Source organism: Oxyura jamaicensis, chromosome 21, assembly GCF_011077185.1.
Source record: "Oxyura jamaicensis isolate SHBP4307 breed ruddy duck chromosome 21, BPBGC_Ojam_1.0, whole genome shotgun sequence".
Taxonomy (NCBI): domain Eukaryota; kingdom Metazoa; phylum Chordata; class Aves; order Anseriformes; family Anatidae; genus Oxyura; species Oxyura jamaicensis.
In genome coordinates this window covers 436,889-464,584 of record NC_048913.1, presented here as the reverse complement: position 1 = coordinate 464,584, position 27,696 = coordinate 436,889, and the positions used below count along the sequence as shown (strand labels likewise).

At 43.6% G+C, this 27,696-nt stretch overlaps 1 protein-coding gene across 6 annotated transcripts in view; it reads left to right on the top strand.

Moving 5' to 3' along the window:
- The window catches only part of CAMTA1 (calmodulin binding transcription activator 1), a 372,227-nt gene that overhangs the window by 115,371 nt on the left and 229,160 nt on the right, over window positions 1–27,696 (top strand). The window lies entirely within an intron of this gene.

The window sequence follows — 27,696 nt, the reverse complement described above, 5'->3', positions numbered from 1 at the left end:
ATGTTGCATTTGAACCCCGGAGTACCACAGGCTGCTAGCACTCATCTCATTGTATGAAACCCAAATGAAGGCATTCCCAATGCAAGACTTCAAGTAGCTGGCAAGCGTGTAGGTGCGAGCCGCAGCTCCCTTTGGGTCCGTGGTGTCCCGCCCAGCTCCTCTGCTGCCACACAGCGCTGGCACTGCCCGGGTGTCAGCAGAGTGCGCGTGGCTCCTGCTGCTGCCAGTGAGAATGAATGGTGCCCGTAGCATTATTTCTGTATTTATGTTATAAATGTCAATGATGAACTAAATTAAGACAAATAAGGCTCTTCCTGCTCACTGTTTAATTTACAAAATTTTAATGAGACTAATAACATCTGTACTTGTTCCATCTTCCTGCTGGCTGGAAGACTCTTAGCGGGTCTGACAGCTCCGTGTTCAGCTTGGTCTGCAGTGACGCTTAAAAAAGTGAGGAGGTTAGAAATGTTGTATTAAGCCATTTGTTTTTTAGGAAGTACAGACACACTTCATCTCATACCAGTGGGGAAGCTCAGGGAGTGATACAGATGACAGAACAACACCATATTTACAAGTGAAATCATTGTATGTTTTAAGTGCTACTGTAAAAGGTAGCTGATGGGCTAATGCGTCACTTGGAATTGCAGCGGCAGGCAGGCAGAGGTAAAGCCTTACATCTGGCTATCTTATCTGCAGCGTTCTCCGTGCTGACAGAGGTGTTTGTCCTGGAAAGGGTAAATGTTGCCTCCTGTGGATTTCCCTGGAGAGAACGGGGAGTCAGCATTCACCCTGCCCACAATGCTTCATCAGGCTTGTGTTGGCTGCTTTGCGATGCAAAATATCCCAAAAGAACAGCGTCTGGGATCCAGAAATAGATAGCAAAGACCTGCCTGCCTGTGTAAGAGCAGAGAGTGAGCGCTAGGTTTGAAGACTTGTGCAAATGTTCTTCATAGTGATCTTCATTGACTTGCACATGGAAATCCTGAAAGGCTCTGCTGCTTCAGGGCTGAGCGGTTGTTTCTGGAACTGCTGCGCTCAGTCACAGCGCTGGAGGCACCCCTGGGAGATGGAGCAGAGCGAGCCTTGTTAGCAGGCTGCAGGCAGCGCCCAGTGGGGGCCTCCCAGCACCTGCGCCTGCTTTGAGAAGTTTGCATCAGGCCCGTGGCATGGCTGGGCTTCTAGGGCAGCTCTGTAAAGCTGGTTTCTGTAAGACGATTCCAAGCCTGCATGGAGCAGGCTCTGTCCTGCCCCTTGTCACTCTCCTCTCCTTCTCAGAGAGCGGGGTAGCCTCTTCCAGCGCAGATCGTGCCTTTACTTAGGGAGAACAGAAGCTTGAAGAGCACAGAGCAACTTGTTTTAGAGTTAATGATGTGAACTTACAGGGGTGGTGCAGTGCAGCCGAGGTCTGCAGAGGCACCAGGTCCCTGCCTTGGTGGCCGCTCACTGTCTCATCTGGCACAGCGCTCGGCAGCACCGATGCCCGCCAGGACCTTATTGTATTACCTCTTACGCACCGTGGGACAATTAAGTTGCTGACCATAAGTAGCCAGATTATCAACTTCTGCTACTGCCATCTTTTTTTCTTTTTTTTTTTTTTTTTAAGATTGTGTCTTTGGTTGTGAAGTTCACAGATAAGAGCAGGGTCTTAAACTTGCCATTTGGAGATGAAGGCAGCAGTTCTCTCTTCTCAGCCTGTAAAATTTGTGGGTTTGAGGATCAAAGCCATGTAAGGAGAATCCATACGGCATCATTTCAGTGCCCTCTGAAAGGTGTCCGTTTGTTTCTTATCAGTTGAGCCTCTTCCACGGCAAATGGGTCATGCAATGGAGATCTTCTTGCTGGATAAACAATTAGCTAAAACAAACTACTCAGAGGACAAATTATGCTGGGCTCTCACCCTGTAACAAATGAATTAATTGACTTTGTTTTGTATTTGTGGCATGTTCCCTGTATTCTACTTAACTTTCTCTCTAGCTGAAAGGCTCCTGCATTTCCTCTTGTTCTTTGCTGCTTCAGAAAGCAAACAGCATATTAAGAGTTGATTTACACAGATAGAAACAAAGGAAGTCAAGTGATAAGAAAATGTGTAAAGGTTCTCTTAATTAAGAGAGACGAAACTTCTTTCAGCAGATTGTCTAGGAGTATTTATTTCATCTGCTTATCTAGGCTGTCATCAGTATTCTCTCTGAAACTGGCACTGCAACAGCATGAAGCTTGTCCAAGGCAGACTTTGCTAAAAACAAGCATGGGATTGTGATCTGCATGCTCTTACAAAGGCCTCTGATGCTGACTTTGTAAATCCTTTAGCACACTGGCTGAGCTGCCCCAATGGTGAGATAGAAAAAGAAAAACTGGGACCTCAAAAATCCCATGCATGCCTGTTCATTAGTTTCTAAACTTCATTGACTGTACTGAGGAAGCTGTCTGCATTCAGTGCCCTGAAAGCCGCCGATACACAAGCGATGAGTGAGGTATATGGCTTGAGAGAATGAGCTTGTTCCTCTGCACCGTCAGGAAAGGTCAGGACAGCTGCCGTTAGCCTGCACCCTCCTCTCGCCCCTCTTGTGCTGGATGATGATGTCGTAACATCGGTCAGAAACCTAATAATTGCCCAGGCAGAGCTGGGAAACTTGATTCGTGGCCAACAAACACACTGCTGTTGAGTTAAACCTCACCATCGTGCAATCTCCACCTAGGCAGGACTGGCGCATAACAGGTTTCATCCTGTACCATGCCTGGGGAGCAGTCGTGTGGAGCACCGCTCTGCGCTGCCGCGTATTTTGTCTTTTGGAGGCTCTTGGCTCAGTGGAAGGTTGAAAAAGAACTTCATTAGAAGAGCAGTTACAAAATGACTAAACATGCTTGTCACAGAAATGAAGAGCTGTGGTGCTGAGATGTCATGCTCGTGTCTCTTTGCAGCGTTGGCTAGGTGTTTCGTAGAGGAAAATTCAGGGCCACACAAGGATTCTTCGAACAACTTCCAGAAATGATTGATTTTCATATGGGCTGCTGGCAGAAAGCTGGCAGACCTCATCACTAGCTTCTTGGAAGCATTCATATTACATGCTGAGTGGGGATTTACAATGGTGGTGCTCACGTACCTGGACACATGAGACCCCGAGACCCATCAGAGGGCTGAATGATAAAACCTGTTCCTGCTCCCAGTGTGGGTTTCAGCTGGGAAGACACGGCTGCCGGAGTTGTGAGCAAGGTTTTCATTGCATGCTGAGCTTAACTGCATGTGGGGGGTAAATTTGATTTATAAATGTTTTGAATTCTTAATTTTATAAGCTAACATAGTTCTGCTATTAAATGCTCTCTTTAAACTCCAAGGTGACATTAACACTGAATATATTTTAAAGGTCCTATTTGGATCTTTGGAAATGATATGATGTTATTAGCAGTACGTTACCTTAGGTTATAAGACACAGCTTCACCTCATGCTGTTGGAATAAGGATTACAATTTTCTGGCCTCTCTGGTATACTGGGTGACTCATGAAATGATCTGGCCAAGTTGCTGGATTTATTTACAGTAAGTAAATTAAAGCTATGGTACAAATCTTTGCTGTGTAACAGGATTTGTGAGCAGTTAAGAAAGGTTGAAACTGTTGGAGCAGTTACCAAGAAGGTACTTGGTGTGTAAGGATCTGGTTCACTGAACAACATATTGTCCCAGGCACGAAATGCTCAGATGAAACATGACCAAGAGTCATTTTTTTTTTCATTGTCCTGCTTCTTATTTCTGCTTTGTAACGTCCAAAGGGAAACTTATTTAAAAAAAATCACGGAGAAGAGACAAATTGTCTGACTGGCCAAGCAGGGAGCTGCCTGCTTGTCCGTGGTTAAGCTGGCTGACTTCCTGCCCTCCGTTCGGTGGGTGCGTGTATTTGTGGCCTGCTGGTGCTCTGAAGCTTTGCTGTGGGTCAGCAGCGTGCATCCAGTCGCAGAACAAATGCACGGCGAATGCGATAGCACCAAGTGCGGTGGCCAAGGCCTCGCTCCTTCCGAGGTCCTGTGGCTCTGAGTGGTGCTGCCACTCTCGGGCTGCCTGCAGCCCCCGGGGGCTGGCAAAGCCCAGCGCTGCCTTCGACGCCTGGAGCTGCTGCCAGGTGGCTCAGGATGCTCCTGCAGCCATTCCAGCAGCTGCATCCAGGATTCTTTTCTCAGGGATGTGGATCGTTTCAACAGCTACCAACTGAGATCGTTTTCTTAGGCATTTGAACTGATATTTTTTCCATCATAATCCTGTTAGTGTTTGATAACACACAAAGAGATCTGTTCATAACAAAATTTGCTGTCCTGAATGTTCCAAATTCAGTTATTCTAGGAATTTCTCAGGGGTCTGATTTGAAGAATCCTCACAAGAATGGTTTCCAACACGTCTCCGTGTATCAAGAGGAAAACAACCCATTTCTTCTCCCTTCACCTGAGCTCTCCTGAGGTTGCATTCCCCTTCCTCATCACGTGGCATCCAAGGTGCCCAAGCAGCAGAGTGCCGCTCTGCTGCGCCAGCTGCCATGCTCAGGCTTTTCCATCGCTGCGCCTTTCATTTATTTTGTGTCGTGACCTTTCCACCTCATCGCCACGACCTTGCGTGTTTTCTGGGGAAGGACAGGCATACAGCAAGACACACGAATATGAGGCTCCAGCTGCACTCATCCAGCGATGCATGATGCCGAGATGCGTTCCCTGCTGAAGAGTGTTTATGATCCAAGACTGCAGCAGAAGATACCAGGTGTGAACTGTTCAGCAAACATGGATAAATGGTGGCTTTTGATAACAGCACCAGTGGTTCATTGCTGTATGCTCCATTTTAAATTCATGATAATAAAGATTAAGATAACTTCATGATCACTGTTCTGCTTGCTTGCCCTGCTTCCTTTTCTCCCTCCAGTTTTACTCCCGGACTTTTCTAAATGCTGCTCTCTTCAACTCTCCTTCTCTTAAGTCCTCTCTCTCTCATTTCCTTTACTCTTGAAATTTAAAAAAGTCTGTAGTGCTGTTTCAAAGATCCTCATTGTGAAGAGACCATTTTATCTAATATGATTTCCTTTATTTTGCCCATCTACCTCTATAGAAGTCCCCAGTGTTGGATTAGGTTTCGTAACTTGAGGCTTTTGAAGATGATGGAGCACTGGAGGGTAGCGCAAGCCCAGCTACCTCAGGCAGGAGAGGAGGAAGAGGGCAGGTGGCACTGGGACAGAAGCACGAGTGTTCTGCCCTGAGGGATGTTGCAGGATCCCATTCAAGGCCTGGGGAATTTTACCCATGGTCAGGGACTTGCTTCTAGTCAGCTGTGCCAATAACTATTTTCAGTACTTGAAGAACTGTCAGAATTAGAAAAAAAATCCAAGCGCCTGTATGACTGCCATTTTCTGCGTTGCATAACTTTAAAGTAATTGCACTGGGGCCTTTGCTTGGTTCTCTGACCTGGCAATTCGAGGAAGCCTCCTTTAAAAGTGAGAAATTAAATATGTCAAAATTTGTGCAGGTCGCTGTTCGCCTGTCATTTGCTTAAGCTTTGTGTATGATCACACATACAAGCAAATCACATCTATTTATTTTTAAAACCCAGAAGGCCTGGTATTAAAGCTGTCAGCTATTTATCACAGCATCCATGAGGCGGAATGATGGATCTAGAGCCTGGCTGTGTTTTCTAGGCTGTTTGTGGCACAGAGCAGCGGGCAGGATTTGGCCACTTGGGCTTTCCTTCCCTTGCCATCAGGGATTTCTAAAAGTGCTGTCGGATGCTGGCTGTTGGGCAGAGATGCTCTGCAGGTTTACATCACCAGACTGTGCTCGGAGCCCAGCTCTGTCTGAGCAAGCTGGCAGCAGAACCGGCTCTGCTGGGCCCTGGGTTCAGCACTTCTCTTCCCCTCCTGTGATTTTTTTTCTCCCTTAAATCCTCATATTTGCCTCTAGCAAGAAGATTTTTGCAGAGAGAAGCACTCTGAAAGAGATCAAGGTCTGACCACCTCCTTTTTTCCTGCTCCAGTGGGAGCTTTATTGTGTTAGAGAAGTGGTTATTGCTTTTGTTTTGCTGCTTTTGGTGCTGCTTCCTTGTTACATTTCTGCTGAATGGCCTTGTGACATTCAAACTAATAAGCAAACGGTGCATTTTGGATTTTTTAAATCTATTTTTAATGATTAATTCAGTTTCCTACTGTTTAGGAGCCACTAGTGGCAATGCATTTTTTTCTTTTGACAACTTCAAAAGAAGTTTCGTCTGAAGTAAAAGAAACTTGCTCCCAGGACTTTCAGAGCTATTACCAGGTTTACTTGCAGCAATTTGGTCTCCCCAGCTGTTCAAATGGAAGTAAAAATATGACGTGCAAAGCATTACTTTATTATTATTATTATCTATCAAGTTACTTCTTTCATAAGCCGAACTTCATCAGGAGTAAATCTATTTCCTATTTCATCTGTGTTGACTGATTCTATATGGATTAGCATTTCTCACACTGCGGAGCGTTTTTGCTCTAAACCAAATCTCTCTTCATACAATAGATTGCCATCTTATAATATAGGAATTATTTCTCAGTCGCTTTAAGAGTCCTGCTTCATTAGCTCGGTGACTGTTTGGTAATTTGCAAAGTCACTTTCACAAGTTTTAATACTCTCTGGCTGAGAGTCCTCATAATAAATGTATTAGATCTTAATAGTGTTATGATTCCGTCAGAAGTGGGGGAAAAAAATTAGAAGCGGTAATTAGCTCTGACCTCAGGATAAGCAAGCACCATGTAAGAGATGGCAGGGACAGGGCTCGGAAAGTCCTCGTGGCGTGGGAGCCATCGGGGTGCCAGGCTGCGGGCACACTGGGACGGGGCAGCTCCTGCACCGTGGCTGCAGCAGTGGCCAGGCTGTGGGGCGCCGGGCGGGCACGGGGTAACGGCCCCGGGCTGGTGCATCGCTGACCTCGGGCACTATCCTACTGCGCTGCTCAGGCACCGCGCCACCTGGGCTTGGGCAGGTCCTGAGCTGTCCCAGGGAATGTCCTGGCCCTTGGAACTTGCCTGGAAGCTGGCTGCTTAAAATCCCCTAAAATCAGGGGGCTGAGGGTTAGAAGCCCTGAGACCACTGAATTGATTTATTTGCTTCTGGAAGCTTTTCAGGTGGGGAAAAAAAACAAACATAATAACTATTGGGAAACCACACCAACTCGCCTGATGCTGACTGAGCTTCTCTGGTGTCTTTGGCTTCCTTATTTGTCCTATGAACAGCAGCTTCTTCCCCAAAGTTTACCCGGTTGTTTTTGTTTGTTTTGAAAGGCAAAACTTAACGGGAAAATAAGTTCTGACATTTTGATAAGAGCTGGTTCTTGTTGCTTTGCACTGTGGATTTTTGATTCTAAGCAGCATGAAAAGTGGCTGAGCTTAAATCTCGTTTGTCAAATCTGCATATTGCATCAGTGGTAGAAATTGGGTGAACTCAAAGGTCACTTCATAAACACTTGAAACATGTTTGGATGAATGTAGAAATGTTCAGTCATAGTAGTTTATCAAAATGCTGCCATTTGTGGTTGTTGGGATAGATGCATAATGAATATCTTGAACTATTCAGTCACTACTGTATTTGGAATGTAGAAACATGGACTTTAATGGAAATACTTTATATTCATGAAAAAGGCGAACTTCCTGCTATTTAGAAAGCTCAGTTGCAGTGTAAGTGAATAAATTGTAAATTGTGTGCCCTTCCATCATTTGTAGTAAAGCATTCCCTCCTTCCCCCTAAAAACAAATCCTGAATTAAAATTTAAAAATTATATTTAAAACATTCCAGTGAGCTTCCTGTTAGCTGGGCAGCGCACAAACATTCAAATGCTTGAATTTCTCATTAGAGAGTTCGGCTGCACTAAGACAATGTCAACGCAGTTTTTGGTCGTGTCTTTCCCCAAATGCCAGAACTTTTCTGAAAAGATTTACTCAGTTTTGGTAGATTTTTATACTGCAGAGTAAGGGCACTTCAATGCTTTTGTAAGCAAAGGAAAGCAGTATTTATTTGTAAGCTCAAATCTGTAATAAATGGCTGGTCTTTCTGTGTGCAGGCATAACAAGGAGGGGAAAGGGGGAAGAGCTCTGCCTGGTCTCCAAAGTGGGCTTGGCCCTCCTGGAAGCCACCCGGACTCCCCCGTGTACAGGCAGGCACCGAAAGCTTCTCTTACATATTCTGAAGTCATTAGAAGTCCTGCCTAATTGACTTTATCAGCCAATGCTGCCAGTTTGCTTTAATTTAGCTTTATCAGAGCTGCAACACGAAATGAGCAAGTAGAATATTACCACCCAGAAAAAATGAGAGCAGTGTGTGGTACTGAAATGGCACGAGAGCATGCTGGAGGCACGCGCTGGTGCTGTGACTCCTGCACAGACGTTGATGCAGAATTGAGTGTAGGAAAAGGATAAAGTTGAATGTGCTTTTTAAAAAGCAGGTACAATACACTGAAATATTGCTCGTTTTCCTCTAAAACAGTGTGCATTTTAGGGAAAAGGAGATGGGTTCTTCTTTGTGACAGGCTTTACTCAGTGCCTTGCTGGCAAAAGCTGGTGCTGGACACCACGGTGGGGAATGCTCACTTTGCAAGCATTGCCCCACACCCAAAAAATAAAATGAAAAAGGCAAAAGCCGCATCTCTACAATCTGCTAGACTTGATAATTGCCCTCCCTCACGAACCATCTCAACAAGCCCTCAGATAGTGTCCGGTGCCTCCGGAGCGGCGGCACGCATCTGCCTGGTGGTGGTTTTGCCTTCCTCTCTTCACACCCCTCGGGAGCCGGGCGGCTGACCTCTGCCGCGGCTGCTGCCCCAGCCATGGTCCAGGCAGCTCAGTGAGCCTGGGTTGGAGCAGCACCGTGCAAAGTGCAGCTTGCTTACTGTAAAAAAGTCGGTCCAGTGCTGCTGCTGCTGGCCAGAGGCTTCCAGCCAATTCCACTGACATCCGTTGCTGGAAGAGGGGAAGTCTCACGGCCCTAAAGCAACACTGCTGTAAAGACTTAAAGGTCGGACTAGATGACCTTAGAGGTCTTTTCCAACCTGAATGATTCTGTGATTGTCGTGGGGAGAAGCAGAGGAATGAAGAAAAATCTTGTGATCATAGCAAAACCTTGAGTTAACAGTGTGGAAATGGCACAGAGGGGTTTTCTATGAACCACAGGGGAGCAGTATCAGTCCCTGGAGTGGACAGGCAGCGGGTATTGTCCTGCATGTTCAGAGAAAGCGTCGCCCACCTCTGCCTTCTGATGAACAGTCCTGGGGAATCATGAGAACAACTGGCACGTGGACTCCTGGCTGTGAACCTACAAAGACAGCAAAATACCTCAGCTGCAAATACAATGAAGAACCCTGAATAAACAACAAAATGCCAGCTTTTAAAAGGAAAATATTCTGGAATACATCAATTTAGTTAAAAAACATTTTTGTGAGTTTTTTCTCCAAGTAAATAGCCACAGTGAAATCATAATTAAATTTCTTAATTATTTTCATAAATCTTATGTGCATAAACATATGTGGAGCTCTTTTTTTTTTTTTTTAAGTGGCCTTTTAAACAAAGAAAGGTCTTTGTTACTGGGAGGTTTATAAAATGAAAAGAATAAGGAACAACAATGCCAACTTGAAAGCAAATTACGCATTTCCAGGAGGGATGCTTGTCAGGGAAATGCTGCACATGTGCCTTCAGAACTAATAATATCAAGACTTGAGAGTTTTTGGTTTTGGCAACGGAACAGAAACTATCTGTTTCGGTTTGTGGTTTTTTGTTTGTTTGTTTGTTTTAAAAAAACTGGCTTGCGCCTTTTTTAGCAGCATTTCTAGTTTCAGTGTGTAGGGAACAGTAATCACCTGACTGTTCACTGTCAGCATAAGCTGAGAAAATAACAGAGGAAAAAGCAAAACAGTAGGTTTTTAATTTAAAGAGATTCAGCAAACATTTACCCTTAGATGTCTGGCACAATGTTCTAGGATTTGAAATTGCGAGTGCAGTTTACTAAGTGGGTGTGACAAAGTTTAAAAAAATGATTCATACTAATTTAGATGATCTCGAATTAGGACATGATACAAAAAGGATTTGTTATTATTAAAAGTTAGTTCAAGCTAAATTAATCTGAAAATGTGTAATTTTATCTCAACTAAAAATACCATAAGGTAATTAAATTCATAAATAGGATGAGCTGAGAAGGTATAAGAAATGATAATCATCTGAAAAATAATAATTGAGTTTGTATTGTAAACAAAGACCCATAGGAATTTATTTATTTATTTATTTATTTATTTATTTATTTTAAGTTGCTTCATTATAAACATTAAGTCAAGAATGCTTAACAGCTTGGCATATTTGGGGGAAAAGGTTGATTACATTTATATTTGTTTGTATGGATTGTACACCTGCAGGATTTTCTGTATTTGGGGTTGATTCTTTCTTATGGTGTACTAGTTTATAAAGTTTGAAAGAGTAACACTTAAAACTGGAAAATGTGCATGCCCAAGTGAACCTGGTTGTGTTGTAGATTCACGTAAACTTTTCATCTAATTTTTCATAATGTCACGTTATAGTTATACTTGGATCTTCAACCCAGAAATCTATAAATGAGATTAATATCATTGAAATAGTTGGTATATTAATTCTGAAGCACATGAAATTAAATATTAGAGTGAATAAGTAATCTTTTGTTCCATGCCAAAGTCATTTGCTTATTCCTTCAAGCAAGCAACGCAGGAAAGGAGGGTCTTGTTTGAGTAGCCGGTCAGGTCACCTAAGAGCCTCATCCCATTGTGATGTTCATGTGCCCTACATAACAGAAATCTGTGAAAGAGATTAAGCAGTATATTAAAGCATCATTTGAATGAAATTCTGGAACACAGAAGATTTGAACACTTTTAGAACAAAGGATTAGCTGTAGCAGCCCTCCGACATTGATGAGGGTTTGAGGTTTTCTTAGTGCAGGCATCTGTATCTTTTGCAGTGAGCATTGGATGATGGATGGAGAGAGAAAACAGGCACTGTCTTCTTCTTGGCTTCATCTAGAAACCAAACAGTGTGGGGAAGTGAGATGTTAAGGAATCTGCCTCGTGTCTTGTTTTAGTTATAATGACTAATTTAATGCATCTTTGTGATACCGCACAATCTGCTTGGTACTAGGGTGCTATATTACGCCACTCTTTCATTTTGCAAAGGTCTGTGGGAAAAATGCGAAAATGCTTTCTTTCCATTTGCTGAAATTACTTTACTCTTAATTCTGAAAAATTGCTTTACGGATCTTCATATTTCACAGACCATAACTGGATTACTACCTTTTACTGGAATACTCTGTGTTAATGAAGACCGATTGGGATTATATAATAGATTTCCTCTAAAGAAGGCATTACGTGGTTATTTTTAACTGTCTGGCATTCTAGTTAATTGCCTTGTCATCATTAATTGATGGAACTAAATTGATATAAATAAATAGATTATCTTCTTGAGGTTAATTTGAAAGGTAGGAGGGGCTTCCACCCAACTGCTGTGGCGACGAGGGCCCCTGCCAGGCTGGGTGTTCAAGCATGCGCCTCAAATAAAGCGTTCAATTAGTGACCATTGAAATCGACCACGGGGTGGGACTGCTCGTGCGCCAAAGGTTATGCTCATGCTCAATCGATGTCACAGTTCATAAAACAGTTTTCTTGCACTGCCTGGAAAACAAATGAAGCTGTGCTCGGTGCTGCCAGGGGGAGGGTAGAGGCCTTCGCCCAGCGGGAGAGCTCCAGGCTCCCTTTTCTCACTGCTGCCCAAATACATACACAGATATTGCTGTGACATCTCCTGGGTTTATTGGACTACGCCGGCATAGCCCACATTGCTGTATCTTTCTGAAACTATCTTTGATGACAGATAAAGATTGAAAGGCTCAGTTTTAAGCTTTGGCCCTCCAAAGAGCTGATTGTCCTTGCTGGAGACTGAAAACAGCCAACCCATCAGCGTGACTTATTTGGCAGATTGAAGTCCTCTGGTTTCCAGGTTAGTCCAGATTTACATGTAGCTATTAATCAGCAATCAACTGAGTACACGAGAAAATCGACATTTTAAAAATCAGATTGCAATGTTGCATAAAATACTTGTGCCTGTATGGAAGGAGAACCTGTGGTGGCTGATGAGCTGCGCATTATCTCAGACAACCCTTCCCTTCGTGCTCTGCACATTTTCTGCAGAATCTTATTTTGCTAATCAGGGCACTCTCCTTGGCATTCTGCATTTATATCTTGACACCACTCCCAGATTGGAGCTTAAGTGCTATGTAAACGTGTGCTCTGAAGAGTATTCCCCGGAGCTCTACGGGAAACTTCCTCCCACTGCCTTGCACATCGCTTGCAAGCATGCCAAAAAGAAGAAAACAAAACCCAAATCCCTCCCAAAAGCAGGAAAGAAGCTGTGTTCCAGGGCAGGCAGGGCGCCAGAGGCGGGTGCGTGGGAGCTCAGCTGAAGCAGGCTGCGAGACCCAAAGGCATCGAACGTCTCTGCCGGAGGCACAGGCCCAGAGACCCAGCCTGGCGTTCAGGAGCCGCCACCTCGCTGTCTGCTTTCTCCTCTCTTTCAAGCACAGTCAGGTCCAACCTGTTTGTTCCCCTTTTGACGGCTGCTTCTGCTGTGCTGTTTCGCGTGTGGTACGTGGGATGCAGGGCTAGTCCATGGCTTTCTAGCTGCTGAATGATGCTCATTAGCAGGCGTTCTTCCGTGCTGCTTTGCAGCACCCAGGGTTTGCACTGCTTGTTCAGATTTACTTTCAGCAGTTGCATTTGCTCTGAAAATTGGTAGGGAAGATTCCTGTTCACAAGGCTTCAGAAACAGAGTGAACAAATGGTTCCTTTGGCTACATCTATGTTTAAAATGTCTTTTCTGAAGTCCACATTACCCTCGCTTGTACACTGTATGTAGCATTTAGCCCTCTGCTGGACCAAGGTTTGGGAATTCACTCCCTCCTCTCAGGTATGTACAGACATTAGTAGGACCCCCCCCCAAGCTCTCTCTTTGCCTGGCTGAATGTGCCCAGCTCTCAGCCCTATCTTCGTACTCCAGACCCACCATCAGATCCGTGCCTCCTGGTTGCCCGCTCCTGCCTCGTCCTGGGCAGCCAAGGCCAGGAGCCTGGCTTGTGTCCAGGTCTTTCTGCTGCCCCCAGCCTGTTCTTCCCCAGCTCACTGGCGGGTGGGCGACAGCAGCATGAGGCTCTGCTAGCCCTGCTCGTGCTTACACTCCAGGCTGCTCGGCTGCCCTCTCTGCCTGCTCCTGCCTCTTCTGGAGCCAGGTGAAGTAACGCTGACTCTGGCTTGGAGGTAGCAGAATTTGCCTCCTGCTCTTCTCCTGGTGGGAGGCGGGCTGGTGAGCTGGAGGGTGTCCTGTGAGCAAGCACAGCTGAGAGTGCCTGGAGAGCCTTTGATTTAACAGCAAGTCGCGGACTGTTCCTGCAGACCCAATTGTGCAGTGTGCTGCTGTGTGCCGTGCAGGATGGGCCAGGCATTGCCAGCGCCTGCAGCAGCCGCACTGGCCTGCTGGCTCCCTGCGGCTCGCTGCTAATCTCAGCACCACTGAGGATCTGAGGTCTCTCCAGATATGTGGAGGAAATTGAGGTCTGTAATCGCGTTCTGCCAGCCATGTTGTTGGCTGTACTGTTGGAAGTTCGTTGACTGTCAAACTGCAATTTCATTTTGAAGTGGTTCTCAATTAAAATTTATAATTAACAAGTTATTATTCAATTTTCAAATATTTACAGATTTTATAGTGTCTCAGGGCATGAGCCAAGCTCCACTGTAACTGAGGGAATACTGGAAACCTATCTCTTTCCTGGTGGCGTTTTCTCAGCATGGCACAAAGCTCCCTTTGCTCCCCTCCAGGATTTTCTGGATCTCAGCTGGGCCCCAGCAAATCTGGGTTTGTCCTGCCCATGAGACGCAGTACTGCTTCACTGCTGCTGTCCTGGTCAGCCCCTGCAGGGAGCTTGGGCAATGCACGTATCCTGGAGGAGCGCGGGGACACGCTTCCGCCAGAGAAGGGTTGGAGCTGCCTTTTGCAAGGGACAGGGCTCCAGAAACACCGGGAGGGTTTGCTTCATGCAGTCTGCAGAGGGCTTGTGTGCTGGGGAAAGGGGGGTGGCAAAGCCACTCCGGCTGTATCAAACAGCAGAAAACTGGGTGAGGGTGTATAAATAGGGGCAGGAAGTGGTTAAACCCACCACAAATAGCAGTGTGTGCAACTGTAGCTGGGGATAGGAGGAGGCACTAGGAATTGTAGCTGAGTGGGGTGAAGATTTAATTTGTGTAATAGCAGCTTCTTGAGTGACTGAATATCAGTGCCCTGCTTGTAGAGAAGAGATCTTTTTCTTTCTAAAGAGTGAAGAAAGCAGAGGTAGACAGATGTGCCTGAGCACATCTTTCTGGGTGATAATCTTAGGGGCGTGCAAATGCATGTTGTCTTTAAAATGTGCAAACACATGGATGCTCATGTAGGCAGAAATAACCTACCAAATATTGTAAGGCTCAACTCCCCCTGACCTCTCTGCAGAGGAAAGTAATGCATTTCATGATTCAGGGAAATGGTCACTGACAGCGTCTTTGCAATTCTGACTGGAATATGGTATTTCTGACTAAATAAGATTTGGTCCCACTTTGACACAGCCCTGGAAGATCTTATTCGCCTTCAGCCCGTGTTTGTAATGAGTAGGGAAGCTTAACCAGAAGTAAATTAATAAAATAGAATTTTCTTTGTTTTCTCCTCTAAGCTACACTCCTTCCTCCCTCTTGTATGTATATCCCTCTCTGTCTGTATCCATGCTATGCTGGGAAGTTACCTCAATTTCAAAACCGATGGCTACATGGTCAGTTTCACACGGGTTAATTAGAGCAGCATGTGGGCATCGTGTAGAATGAGACGTCTCCTTCAGTTTGAATGTCTGCCATGATACCTGCTTTTATTTGCTTTTTGTTGGTTTTGTTGGTGTGCGCGCATGTGTGATTTTATAGAATTAAAGCATACAGAAGTAAGTCATCTTAAAACAAGATTTTTAAAAGTTTATTGGAGCCCTATGTCTTTGGCATAATGACTTGTTCCCATGGAGATAGCAATCAATAACGCAAAATGACTGTTAGCACAAAGCAGTTTTGGAAGCCTTGTAGGTATATTTGAAAATATAGATCAAATGGGCTCTCCTCGGTAGACTAACAGATATTGGGATGATTAATATGAAAACAGCTTAAAGCATTCATGAGTTGTAAGAACTAATTCTCAATAAATCAAGCAACATCCCCATAGGAGTAAGGAATAAGAGATAAATGAGGACTGAAGAAATTGGTAAAGGTTCTTGAGCAATAAAGAGATGAACACCAGTTCTTTTAAAATTATATTTAAATGAACAAAGTTGATTCAACTGTCTTTTGTCATGCCTTGTACTAAGATTTAGGTCTATAGCATGTCATTATATCAAGAAATAATTTGCCAAAAGACTTTTCAGCATTTCATATGCATTCCACTTAATGACAATTTTAATATTCTAGCTTTTTTCCAATATTGTTATGAGAAGGTTTCAATTGCTTGGCATACTGAGAAGTTCATAAAAATTGTTCCTAATTTCTTTTTCAAGTCTGGTATAGAGTGTAGAACCATCAACATATGAATTATCATGTTATTCAAAAAAAAAAAGTTCAGAATACCATTGTTAGCCTACTGGTTGAACTAAATATATAGCTTTGGGACAGTGCAGTTCCCAGAAGTACATTCCTGTTTAGTGAGCCTAATGACAAGGTACTAAAAACAGGTTCTGAAATACTGCTTTGATAAAAGGAAAAAAGCTTCTCTGTCGTGTCATATTAGGAAAACAATGTGCGTGAGATATTTCCGTTATTGACCAAAAAATTTAAAAAAAATCCACAAAAAAAACCAGGCGTGATTTCACTGTACGAGTTACTGATGCTTCAGAAAAGTTTAAATTGTGGCTAATATTGGTGGTAGGGCGATGGTTGGACCAGATGATCTTGGACGTCTTTTCCAACCTTAAACCTTTTCCAACCTTTCCAACCAATTCTATGAAATTCTGTTGAGCATCAGAGACCATAAAAAGCCACCCAGTAACTAAACTGCTCCTTCTCCTTTCCCTTACAGATTATTTCGCATTCAGTGAATTTCTGAATGTGAATTTCTAGCTTTAGGATCTCAAAACTGGAGTTTTGTTCTTTATTTGGAGGCAAAGGAAAGTAAGAAAATTCAAAGAGTTGTTTGTTTTTGTTTGTTTGTTTGTTTTTGTCAAATAACTTTCTTGCTGTGCTATGCTATCCCAGCAATACAAGTTTGGGGAATCATATTCAACTGTATCTAACAAGCCAAATGGGACTGGTGCAACCAAACCACTTAGATATTCTGAAACTGCACCCTAGGCAATGTCTAATAGAGTCTGTATTTACATGGGGAGTACTCTGAGCCAAAGGCTCTGTTTGGACTCCAAAATCCACTGAAGCTAATGGAAGTTCTTCCCCTGACATAAAGCGTTTTGAATGAGGTTGCTCTACTGAAGAGCTAATTTGGAAGGCATAGACCAGTGCTCCCAAATCAATATGGCATATATTTATACGAGCAAAGTACATCAAACTACCGAGGTGATTTAAAGTTACACTTAACCTATAAACTCCCTGGAAATTCTTTCAACCCCTGTAATGAAGCATTTCTTTAGTAGATGTTTATTTTCTTTTTGGGGATATGTTTATGGTGTAGAGATGCAGATACTTCAGTCTAGAAGAATGTTTGATAGATGGAGGCATAAGAACAAGTGGTGGTTATCTGGGATATTTTGTGGTTTTGCCAGTGCAAGATCTGGCATTAGAGCTGCCTGAGTTTTGCATTTTTATTCCTTGAGAGGTTTTTAATGTTCAATACTTTGGGCAATTCAAAATCATAATGGCACATAGAAATTGTTTCCTGAAAAAAAAAAATTCTAAGTTTCACTGTTGGCACTTTCACAACACTAGTGTTTCTTATTGTGATATGCCCTCAGGTGTAAATTGGAGGATAACACACAGATGATGCTTTGGAGGGAGACGGAGCAATGAGGGCTCCTGAAACTGAAGCAGAGATGGTGGGGGAAGATGCTTGTTGCTTGTGTCAAAAATTAACACAACCTCAAAAAGCGTTGGCATTGACTAAACAGAATTTCCCTCTGCTTTTTAAGTGGCTGTAGAAATAAAGAGAATTTTTAGTGATCAGATTAATCAGACCAAGTAGCCGTGGTATGTAAAGATGCTGTGTGAATCTTTTGTAGAACTCAGACTTTGGCAACAAAACACGATATCATTGAGCATAAATGACAGCAGAGTAAATGTTTACTGAAAAGTCAAATCCTATTATTAGCTATATTACTATTATTAGTGCTATTGTTACTGTTCCCTATTTCCTTTCCAATTGTATCAAGAGCAAGTACAGAGTGTGAAAATGGGCAGGCTTTTCCTGTGCATTCATGAAAAGAGGTCTTGGTAAAGGATAACAATGCTGCCTGGTGCCAGTTTTTAAATGGAAATACACATCCTGTGGCTGCCACATCACACTGCCCCTCTGCAGCCTGCTGAGGACTGGGGAACGCGCAGGTCTGACACACATTCCTCATGTTGTGGCGTGCACGCCTTTGGCAGATTTCATCAGGAAAGACGGGTCGATGACTGTGGGTTGTTGCTGGGTCCGTGACACAGTCCGTGACACAGTTAGATGTCTGAGCTGCACTGTCCTCCCACTGCCGTCCGCTCATCCACAGCCGTGCAGACCATGGCAGGGGCCGGAGCACTGGGTCAGGCTGCGCAGAGGAGCTGTGTGAGCGTCGCCGCGCTGCACAGGAACTGCTGATGACCTCTCTCCGGCACGAGGCCCCAGCCGCGTCCCTGCCCTCTGCTCGCCGTGGAGCTGGGCGGCATGCTGGCTGTCCTGCACCGCCTGCCGAGCTGCAGCCACCATGCTTTGCACGTGGCTGTGGTGTTGCCAGCACGTGCCACAAAAAATGCTTTCATAGTCCTTTGTAGCTCTTATTTCAATTCTCCAAATGTATCCCCATCTTACAGAAATGCTTTATTTGGCAGCCCATAACCAGTCCCGTGATACGATAAAAACACTACCTTTGTACTGATACATGCTTGTTCAGTCGTGTTTGGTTGGAGCAGTATGTAATTACTCCAATACTTAATGAACAGCATTAGTTTTATTGATGAACACTGAGGCTACATGCTGGAAAGAGGAAGTAAGGATTAAGTTTTATGGCCTGCTGCTATGAAAAGGAGCATCCAGACACCAATTAATGGGATTAGCCGTTGCATTAACTGCAACTGTGGACAAAATTGCTAAGTCTGTTATTTTAGACTTTAACCTCTTAGATATTGCAGATATGGAATAAAGTCACTTTTATTTTAAATGCAAATTATATTTAATGCAGAAGACAAAAAAAATCCAGTGTATTTACATTTTTGTGGGGTTTGCATCTCTTCCTTCATGGATAAGAAGACCTCTTAAGTCTGTATTTCATGAAGGCAGAGTTCAAAGGTCAAGTAAGTTTCAAACATGTAATTTGGAATTCCTTCACTTGCCACACTGATCACCTCAACTTCAAGTGCAGGCAACAGAGACTGTAAAGGGTAGGATGGTGGACTCTCCATGCAAGGTGACATATTGCTGGGCCCTCAGTGGATGCTGTGAAATCTGAACATCTGTATTATTAAGTTATTGTAACTGGCTTTTCTTTTGCTTGTGGTCCTGCTGATAAAGGCTGAACATAAACTAGGTTCTCTTCCAAGGTGAGTGTGAGTCATTGCCTTAGGGTAAATGCCAAGAGTTTTATTTGGGAGGGTAAAGAAATAGATTATAAAAACAGTTCCTGCCTCTGATGTGTGATCTGCCAGTGATACAGCTGTGATGGACATGATCCCCAAAGTCTAAAAACATTAGTCTGTGTAAATATTGTTTTAAAACTCTGTGTGGAAGAGAGCTATGTCTGAATAAAGCTGTTTCCCTTGGGGTTACTGGAATGAAACATTTGTTGGCCTAACAAAGCAAATGATGTGCATCTACCGGGGTGTGCTGTGAGCAGCGGCAGGGCTCACTGGTGCACGCCGAGGAGGAGCAGCGTGCCCCCACGCTTGCTTTGCTGGGGTGGAGGCTGGCTCCCCGATGGCTAGCTTCATCTCCCAGGGTAGCAAGGGCATGCAAAGCCAGTCAGATTTCTTGAATGTGTTTTCAAAAGTCATCATATGACTTTGCTATTTCAAACAAAGCTATAGAATTAGCAGAATCTTTTTTTTTTTTTTTTTTTTTTTTTTTTGTTTGTTTGTTTGTTTGTTTGGAAGACTACCCCATACCCAAAGCTAAGGGATGTTCCTTTCTGGCTGAGAGGAGAAGGGGGGAGAGAGTGAAGCACCATGTGCATCTCCCACCACAGCTCCTGTGTTTGGGGTAGATACAACGCTAGGTACAGGGGGAAAGGCTCGTGTTAGTGTCCCTCAGGTCTCTGGGTAGTGCAGTGACACATTGCCCTCTGTGAGAGGTGTTATGGCTGTGCCTCACCTTTGGGTGAGCTCTTCCTTAATCCAGAGAAGATAATCTTTGTGACCTCCTTAAACAACACAGATTTTGGGTTTCTGCTTGACCAGCTACAGGTGTGCACTAAAATGCTGGGTTGAGAAATCCTGGTCTGTTGCTGCTAGAGATTCCTCCTTTAGTTTTCAATTTGGACTTTAATCTTCTGATAAGCCATTGGCACCATGGAGGGGAAATGTCAAGGCAAATGAGGACTTTTAGAGCAGCATTTCTCAGGGGAGAAATAATTTCTGTCATCAGATTTTTTTTTTTCTCTGTAAAAACAAGAAGTGAAAGACGAGGTGTTTCTGAAATCTTGATGTCAGTCAGAAGGAATTGCAGCTGACAGTCCCCGTGTGTTCCCTCCAAGCCCTGCAAGTAAGAGCTGTGATACAATGGCTTTAAATGCTGCACATAGAACAGAAAAGAAATTAATAGATATTTATTTGAAATCCATCATCTGGAATGTTTGATTCTTATCTACAAGATAAAAACATGCCTGCTTGGATTTCTGCATGACACTGCTTTAATGTGAATGGGAAGCATCTGGGAATACTCGCTCCTGGCATTTCTCTCCATTCACAAATTCATCAACACTTCTGCGTAGGTTTTCATTCCTGACCCTTCATGTTCCTTCCCTTCTCCACCTCCACACAGGAAGTGATCAGGGAAGTTATAGGCAATGGGCCTTTGCTGACGGATGGGCTTCAGAAGATTTTGATGCCGTTAGGTATGGTTTGGAATAGACTGAATGCTATTTCCAGCAAAGTGAAGCAAGTCGGTGATACAAACTAAATAGATGATGCTTTTAAGCAAATTGACTGAGTACCAGATGAGGGAATTAGGGGACTGCGTCACTCTTTTCAGATGTTATTATGTACATTCTGTGTTATTTTAAATGGCCTGTGTTGGCCACACACTATTTTTCTTAGTGTATTCAGAGTGGTATGTGATTTCCCATGAGTATTGTATTTTCAGTCCTCTCTCTTTAATTATCTTGAGAAGAATATTTTGAGGTATGGTTTTTTTTCAGTCTTGCAGAATATTTCTTGTGACGATAACTCGTTCCTGAACCACCTTGTTCCATGCCTGTGCTGCAGTAGTCTTCTGAGCTGAGAGTGAGAAAGGATTAGACAGAGTTTCTCAAGAAGGAATAGAACAGCCCTTTCTGTTCTGCAAGAGGTAAAAACTTTGCATGATCTGCAGCATGAGAGTTGTTCTAAGGATAGAACAACTATCCAAAGGCAAAACCTGCAGATCTTTCCTAGCAGTGTTAAGTTGTTTTAGGGCTGCCGACCAAGATCATCTGCCTCTACCTGCTGGTTTGGTCTTGCCTTGCTTTATTACCGCTGCCATTACTCTCGTGCTCGGAGGGATGGCACGTAGTACAGAAGGAGTGGTGGCTGCCTGACCGTCTCGTTGGGACCAGCCAGGAGAGGATTTCACCAGCTTTGCCCAGACAGCCTTTCACCCCACTTCTGTGGCCTGAAACTCACTGCAGAAATGTTCATCTCACTGTGATGATGCTATGTGGAAGCATTTTCTGGGCTGGAAAGCTTTGAGTTGCTGATGCCTGATGGCTTTTTGCTGTGAGAAACTCCAGACTTGATTTGGTATTTTTGCTGTAAAGAACTGAGCTGTTTTAAATATCCAAGTTGACAGGCAACTGAAATATAAATATAGGATGATATAGTAAAAAATCAATTTTAGAGACATGGACCTTCTAGAGGAAGGGTTCTTTTTCTGTTGTCCTGGGGGAAAAAAAAAAAGTCTCTTTTAGCTCTGCAATATTTACAATTCCCTTTCAGCAACCAGAGCTCCCTAGGCAATAAAACATAGTTTTCATTAAATGATATGTCTGACATTTACCAAATCTTTATGGACAATTTAGAGGGAACTAGTTGCATTGAACAGCCTTATTAACATTGCATTAACATGATTAGGGAACATCTTGGTCATTTAGGCCACAGGGACTTTAATTTATGAGCACAGCAGAGAGGCAGATATGAAGCATCAGCTGACCAAAATATCTTAACCTTAACTTGTTTTCTCTTTACTCTCTCCTTGTATCTATTTCGTGTTCACGACAAGATGAACTGGTTTAGATTCTTATTATTCAAGTAAATAACATTATTAAAAGAAATGAATGAACAAAAAATCTGCTCAAAATAGGACTCAGATCCGGAAGCAGATATGCGCGGCTAGATTCCAGCAGCCTTGGTCATGTGTATGGAGCCACGGGTGCTAAACCCAAGATGCCATTTCTGTGAAGTCTTCCCTGGAGCAGCCTCGTGCCCCCCACTCGGATGAGCGCACTGTTGCCACGTCCGTGTTGTTATAGGACGTCCCAGGGACTCTGTGGCCCCAACGGTGCCCACCTGGAGGTGGAGCACCAGCCATCCCATTGGGTCCATCAGCAACAAGGCGTGATTGTTTGCTTGGAAAATAAGTCCGAAAATGCAACTTAGCATCTCTTCCCTGGCTGCAGCAGGAACAATTTGGGCAAAAATAGCTCTTACGCTGTTGTGCCAATTTATCTGAGAGCCACGGTGGTAAATAACAGGAGGAGAGAGGGAAGCATCTCAAATCTCATCAATACTTAAGACAAAAGGCTTTCTGTTCTGCAATTATTCTTCCTGTCCTTTTCCCTCCTTCCCCCAGGCCACAAACAAGAAGCCTAAAAAGAGATCAGGCAGCTTTTAAATGCCACAGGCTCATAAAAGGAAGGAAATTCAAAGTTGTATCTGAGACTTCACTCTTCACATGCTCTGTGCTATTTCGGTCTGTAAGCCAGTACACTATCCTGCAAGCTCCACACAGTGGGACCAGAAATAATTACACCGTCTCTGCAAAAAACCTGGCTGCCCTTGTTTCTGGGCTCAGGGATTCACTCTTGTTTTTTTTTCCTACACAGCTTTCTGGAAGACAGAAAGTGATGCAGCTGCCTTTGTTAGCGCCCAGCTGCTGTGCGGACGGCACAGCGTCCAAAGGGGTGCTTTGGGGGCTTTGTGAGTGTGAGGACGGGGCATGCATTGCTGCTTGCTGGGCAGTTGTGATGGTGGCCGTTGCGAAGATTTCCTTGTCGTGGTTGCCCTGCCTCTCTGTCGGACAGTAATTTACAGTATGAGCAAGCAAGGCAAAGTGCTCGTCTCCTTCTTTGGTGGGGCTGGGTTGTGTGGTGGGATGGCTCCGCTCACCTGTTTCCAGTCCCTTCTTCCCTTTCATTTGCTGCCTGTTTTGTAACAGCAACAAACTTTCTTGCCTCACTGAAAACAAATATATTCTGACTGGAGGGAAAAATGCTATTGACCTTTCCACATTATGCTGGAAAATCACCTCGAGGGAATAAGTGAAGTAACGTGGTGTTTGACGTATGACAAATATAGGTGAGGTGACCTGCTGTGAGATCATGTTGCTGTGTCATGGCCACAAGTTTTTTGTCACCTGCAGTGCAAAACTTGCAAAACTGGGCTTGCCATGGCCTTCCCCAGCTCTGGGTACAAGGAAGGGGTAGCACAGGCTGGCCACTCCTGCAGCTCCTGCAGCTCCTGCTCCTGCAGCTCCTGCAGTTTAACATTGCTGGGGGAAAGTGCTTCTCACTGTTTTAGGTTATTCCTGCTTGCTTTCTGCTGTACAATAATATTAAAATACTATTTTATTATTTTCAATTTAGTCTTACATTAATGAAAAGAGCACTCTGTAGCTGCAAAGTAGGAGCTAATCAAATAAAGTAAATTGCTGTTAATGTGTTAGTACTTCATATTATTGCTGTGGTTCCAGGTGGAGTTTAATACAAAGGAAAACAATTGCTTTTTGTAACTGATGCCATGCAGACAACCCTACCTTACTTCAGTTGCAGGCTTCTTAAAAACACAACTGGAGTAGACTGGTAAGGAATTACAGTCCCAGGATAGTTGGCACTCAGGTTTACAGCTTCTTCCCCCTCTTCTGGAAAGGTGTGAATGAAATCTCTGAAGTTACGTGTGCCAGCAAAACCTTCAGAGGAGATATGGCTTTCAAGCCATACCCATTGTGTGTCCTAGAAATTGCTATCAGATCTCGATCGAGTTCTGCTGCAACCATCAATTTATTGCTCTTGGCTGTGTTTGTGCAAGAGAGATAAGCACAGGAGATCTTCCCTCTCTATTTTTTTCTTACAGCAAGAGAAATACAGTAGCAATGTATATCAGGTTAAAATTGCCTCTCATTTTATGAAGATATCTTTAAAAACCAGCTGTTTTCTATGAGCATTAAACCAACTTGATACACTGCTATCAGAATCAACAACTGCTCCAGAGATTTTAAAGAGATTTTGTTTCACCGTGTTTCATTTTATTTCATATAAATCTTGTTAACTATTTTCCAGTGACCTCTTATTGCTTTCTTTTTTATCACAAAAATAAAACAACAAAAAACTTATTTCAGCCTTGCAAAATCACAGCAAGGTTGCATAGCTCAACTTTATGGTCTGTTCAGCTACTCGCTCCGTTGTGGCACTGAACACAAAATTAGGAGCATTTTACTTGCACATTAAATTTTTTCAAGTCCTCCGAGCGGGCATGTAGAACTTGTCATATTAATCAATATACTTGATATCGTCTTTGCAACCTTGCAAAGCAGCTAGAAAAAAAATCAACACAATAATGATTTACTGTGTCATTAGTCCAGCATATCAAATCAGCATGCTCAGAGGAGAAATCAAGGCCTTAATGATGATAGCGCTGCATATAATCTGAGAAAGCGCATAGGAGCCGAATGGAGGAGCATGTTACCTCCACGGCCAGGCCGCTGGAGCTGCGTGGGGCTGAGGAGGCCACAGCACGGCCCTGTGCAGCACCCACAGCTTCCTGGGGAAGGCCGCATGCGCAGGGGCTGAAAGACATGAAGTTCCTATGAAATCACCTGAGCACTCATCGCTAGCAGTGTACAAGCAGCTGGTGGTGCTGGTATAGCATGCCTGCAGTGCCAGACTCGTTCTAGTGTACACGTTCTGAAAATGCCTGTGCTATGAGTGCCGTGACTCGAGACGAGGTAAGTTCATGCACCCAAGTGCTGATTAGGCCTGCCACAGTGCTGGTATTTTCATTACTTACCCTAAGAATGCAGGTGACTTGTAAGCCATGGCATGTTTCTGAGACTATGACAAATGGAAATCTTCGATGTTTTGGAGAGTTTGAGCTGACATGTGAAATGACTGGAATTTTTTAGAATAAACACAGCAACAAGATATGTAATATCCCACACTATCTACGCCACAGTGTCACATAAACGCTGGAGTTTCAATAACACCGAGGTGTTCATTTTCAGGGTGATGCAGAGGAGAGAACAACAGCAGCCTCAAGAAGTCCTTAGTGCTGCTCTGCTCAAAGGGGCTGGGAAGAGGAGGGGGAAAGGTGCTGGTTTTCATCTGGTGGGTTACATGTGAGGCGTAGGGCAGGGGAAGAACATGAAGGAACCACGGCAGATGCAGCAACCAGAGTGTGAGTGTGTAGGTCTCCTGGCAGTGCTGCCACTGCCTGGGAGGCTTAGGCTCCACACAAACCCAAATCCCTGTCAGCCCTCAGTGTGCTGCTGTGTCTGAGAAGGGACTGCAAACACTGGGTCACTCCATTTCGCCTGCCTGAGACCCGGTGCAAGTTCCTGGAGAGAGTACTGCAGGCCTAGAAGCAGGGCTGGGAGGCTGGAAGACTTGACAAATGGTCCGAGACCTCAGGTGAAAAGAAGATGAGATACCAGATAATGGAATTAATTGCAGCATCTGATCGCCCTGGAGAGCGACAGCTCTGGAAGGGGCGGGGAGGTGCCAATGTTGCTGGTCCTGGGTAGCACTTGGGTTTTTGGTCACGGATAGAAATGTTTGCATGTGTGTGAAAAAAATCTACTATTTCTGTGCTGATGTCACATCTCACTTCAGTCTGTGAATGTAGCCATGCCGGAAGGTGTGGAATCTGAAGTGCCTTTTGATTTTGTGTATTTATTTATTTTGTAAGTTCTGCCTGTTTCACAGGCTGCTTCTCTGAGGCGCTTCATTGAAGTGGATGGTTTGGGTTGATTTTGACTGCTTTGTGCATTGCTTTATTTTTATCAACTGGATACAAAAAGCTCCACTTTCCACTTCTAACCGTGGTTGTCTGGCTAGCTGAACACACAGACTGTTATTATACAGGTTGTATTGGAAATGAAATACTGTATTTTTATTTGCATAGTATGAATGAAGATTTCTACATGATCACAAGGACCTTTTTTTTGTGAGCTGGGTTTCTGGCGTTTGTCCGGTTTCTGATCACATCCCGTCTTAATTTGGTGCCTCTCTCATGTGTGAACTAATAGGAATGCAAGTGAGAAACCAGACACGTCCCGGAACTGTTCTGTGGCACAGCGGTAATGATGCAATAAAGTAAAACACCGTCATTACTGCATTATGAACTTAGCGCAGTTCTGCTGCGATAATAAGATAGAAGCATTCCTTGGGAAAGACTTCTTCCCATACTTCACCGAAGCCTCTTGCTAATATTCATGTAAATTTTTAATAAAAATGTCTCTCCTTCCACTTCCAAAGAAGGAAATAAATATATAAATGTATATGAATGGGGCTCTGTATGCTATGTGGAAGTAGCAAGTCTGTTTTCATACTAAAAGAAACTTTATGCTATTTCTTGTACACATTTGTTACATTTGTATTTTGGTGTACTGTGCAAGCGCACTCTGGAGGGAAAACACTGGGAGTAAAAGAGGCAGGGCATCCTTTTACCCCTGCGCTAAGTCAGGTACTTACGTGCAGAGACTGGAGACAGGCATGGCTTTTATGGCAGTTTCTGTGCTTGCTGGTGGAATTCCTTTTGACAAAGGAAGAGTATTGGTTGATCCTAGGTAATTTCAGCTCACCTATGGTGGTAGAAAACTGTAATTTCCTCAGTAGTAAGTTGGCTTTATGCACTTAATAGAACATTGGTGTGAGTTACTCTGTAATTAACAACATTTACATCAATGTTACTGCCCTATTATTGCGTGATAAACATTGGTGAAGGCAGTTGTCTTCAAATGGAGTATTCTGTTAGTAGCCTTTGAGAGAGAAAAATGGAGGGAGAGTACCTGCAGAAGTCTGGTCTGGTGCTTATACCAGAGCGCCTGGAGTGTTTGAAACAGAAGTGGGAGGGGAAAAAAAGATGACTTTCCAGCTGGTCCAGGCACTATTTTTTACACCTTTGGCATGCCTTTGAAATCAAAAGCCAATAATTTATGAACAGACACTACTTAATTTGGCTTATTTATTTAAAGAGCTTAGTTATGTTGGCTGGAAGCTAGACTGAAACTCTCAGCTGGCCTTAAAAATATTCAGCAGCTTTTAACAATTCCAGAGAACGCTTTGCTCTGTCTGAAAACACCTTCCTGATAAAGTTCAAGAAGTTGATGTGCACAAGAAGTGCAAAGTGTATACTGTCTGGGGGTTCCCTCTCTTTTTCTGGAAAGGCTTCTCTCTGTTATCTTGTTTTGTTTCTGTAGGCTCAGGAGTTTTACTTTATCAAATGTCTCCAGCCAAATCTTTTCTATGGAAGTTGTTTATTGCTTCTGCTTCTAATGTTGTTGTTTTTCTTTCTGTTCTTGGTGTTCTAAAGCCAAATTACTGTGACTAATGTACCACTGTAAATTTTTGCAGCATCTACAGTACTGCTGTCTGCATGTGACGCATGGTGTCCTTTTAGTGATTTTTTTTTCTAATGTTACAGCAGAAATGCCCCTTTTGTGTATTGGCTTAGCATATGGCAAAACATTTCTGTGAAATACAGTAGTACACCAAAAAGATGCTAACTCCTGTATATTGGACAAATGTCAATGTTTCTTTATTGATATTCTAAAGCATCAATGCACTTTCTAAGAAGAAAATATTTTCATACACCTTTGAAGTCAAGATGATACTCAAAAAGGAGAAAATTATTCCATGTCTAACATTGATCTGAGTATGAACAGTGAAACCAATGTATAAGTTTATGTTTTTCTCTTTACCTCTTTGTTGCATTATTAAGCCAACATCCATATTCAGGTGCTGCATATGAGGCGTTTGTTATCTAATCCTACTGATGAATTAAAAAGGGAGATTGTCCAAACAAAAGAAGTCCTTTTTTCCTTAGCCATTCTTTC